General features: G+C 46.3%; 1 protein-coding gene across 2 annotated transcripts in view; it reads left to right on the forward strand.

Annotated features, from left to right (window-relative positions):
• The first annotated feature begins 2231 nt into the window (after window positions 1-2231).
• Window positions 2232-2498, forward strand: part of LOC127005694 (proline-rich protein 36-like) — a 91473-nt gene continuing 91206 nt past the window's right edge. For both annotated transcript variants that reach the window (XM_050874804.1, XM_050874805.1), the window contains exon 1: window positions 2232-2439. The gene's annotated coding sequence lies outside the window, so the exon portion shown is untranslated. The remainder of the gene's footprint in view (window positions 2440-2498) is intronic.

A 2498-nucleotide genomic window follows, 5' to 3' on the forward strand; every position in this document is an offset into this window, starting at 1 on the left:
TACCCTTCCTCTCTCCCTTCTTTTTCCCTTCCTTTCTCTCTCTTCCCTTCCCTTTCCCTTCCTTTCCCTTTCTTTCTCCTTCCCTTACATTCTTTTTTCTCCTTCCTTTCTCTCCCTTCTCTTTCCCTTCCCTCTCTTCCTTCCCTTTCTTTCTCCTTCTATTCCCTTCCCTTTCTCTTCCTTCCCTTTCTTTCTCTTTCTCTTTCCTTTCCTTTCCCTACCTTTCCTTCCCTCCTTTCTCTTCCTTTCTCCCTCCCTTCCATCCTTTTTTCTCCTTCTCTTCCCTCCCCTTTCCCTTCCTTTCCCTTCCTTTCTCCTTCCTCTCTCTTCCTTCCCTTTCCCTTCCTTTCTCTTCCTTTCCATTCTTTTATCCTTTATGAAATTTAAAGGATGAACACACACACACACACACACACACACACACACACACACACACACACACACACACACACACACACACCGAAATAAATAAAAAGAAAAAAAAAACAGGAAACAAAAAAAGTTGAAAAAAAATATATATGTCTACACCACAACAACTCCACCTTGAACCTCGCTGCCAAACGTACACACACACACACACACACACACACACACACACACACACACACACACACACACACACACACACACACACACACACACCTTCACTTCCCTTCCCATCTCTTTCTCTCTTCCTCCTTCCTTATTTCTCTCCTCCCTCTCCTCTGTTCTATTCCTCCAGTACTTCCCTTCCTCCTCCTCTCCATCCTGTCTTCTTCTCTTCCTTCTCTTCCCCTTTCTTTCTTTTCATCCTCTTCTGTTCCATTTCTCTCCCTTCCCTTTCTCTTCCTTCCCTTTTTCTTCTCCTTTATTCCTTTTCTTCCTTCCTCTCCTCATCTTTATTCCCGCCCTCTCCATATTTATAGTTTTATTCATACTATGTTTCCTCTCTCCCTTCTTCCTTTCTCCTCCTCTTCCACCTTTTCCTCTCTCTCTCTCTCTCTCTCTCTCTCTCTCTCTCTCTCTCTCTCTCTCTCTCTCTCTCTCTCTCTCTCTCTCTCTCTCTCTCTCTCCTTTTCATTTTTTTTGTACGTGTTCTCTTTTGTTTTTTATGCTTTTTTTAATTCTCTCTCTCTCTCTCTCTCTCTCTCTCTCTCTCTCTCTCTCTCTCTCTCTCTCTCTCTCTCTCTCTCCTATCTCCTCCCCTTCCCTCCTCTCCTTTCTCGTTGCGTCAAAACTGAATTCATTACTACGAATTCCCACACACTTTGCCTTCACTACTTCCGCCAATCACAGCTTTCCTTTCGTATTCTTATGTTAAAATACGTTATATATAGTGTGTTCTTGTAGCAATGCGTACGACGTGACTAACGAAAATGATCTCGTCGCGTAAAAAGTGAATTCATAACGTTACTTTCCTATTTCCTCTTTCCTTACGTAGCTACGGGTGTTGAAAGTGCGTTAGAGGGATATATTTGCAGGTGCGTACGAAATGGCCAAGGCAAAACCTCCCCCGTTGCGTAAAAAGTTAATTTATTACTGCGAATTCCCACACACTTTTATCTTCTACCTTCCCTTCGTATTCTTGTGTGTTAAAAGCGCGTCTAATTTCGTACGATATGGTTAGTATGTCCCTCTTAGCAGGTGCGTACGAAATGGCCAAGGCAAAACCTCCCCCGTTGCGTAAAAAGTGAATCTGTCCGCCGTACGATAACTTGCGTGGCGACTTTGACACCCAAATACAACCTTCAACTCTTGCCCTGCCTCCACCCACCCCCCGCTCATCTGAGAATACATCCTTGCGCACTCCCATTTGACAAGGCTTTCGTAGGAGTTGTGGGCATTTCCAGGGGTACTTATATGACCCAGGTGGTAGATTGATCCCTCTTCTGTACTGTCAGCCTAAGAAAAATTGTCATTATAACCCGATTCCTCTCCTTTTTGGCCTTTGAAATTAGTTGACGTAAGAGAATACCGACTCCTCACCTCACACACTCCCATTTGACTAGGTTTTCGTAGGAGTTTTGGGGATTTTCATGGGTAATTATATGACCCTGGTGGTAGATATATCCCTCTTTTGTACCGCCAACCTAAGAAAAATAGTCAGTATAACCCGATTCCTCTCATTTTTGGCCTTTGAAATTAGTTGACGTGATAGGTGGAGCGTCTGAGCATAGCGATCCTACCCTGCCACCTCCCCGTCCCCGGCCGCCGCGCCAGCCGCCAGGTTGCTCAGTTTGTTTACAGCAGCGGCCGCGGGAGGAGGTACAGCGCGCGCCTCTCTCACTCTTCTATGGACCAGCGTGACTCTCTCCTACGGGCGCGAGACAGTGAGAGTGAACGGTAGAGTGGGCGTGTGTGTACCTGCCCGCTGTGTGTACCTGTGTGTACGTGTGTTGTGTGTGCGTGTTTCGTCACCACCACCCACACACACACCTGACAATTGGCACTCCCGGACAGGTAAGGAGAGAGAGAGAGGTGTGGGGGGGGGGGGGTTAGGAAGAGATACGGAGCTGAGG

Source organism: Eriocheir sinensis, chromosome 30 (genome assembly GCF_024679095.1).
Source record: "Eriocheir sinensis breed Jianghai 21 chromosome 30, ASM2467909v1, whole genome shotgun sequence".
NCBI classification, from domain to species: domain Eukaryota; kingdom Metazoa; phylum Arthropoda; class Malacostraca; order Decapoda; family Varunidae; genus Eriocheir; species Eriocheir sinensis.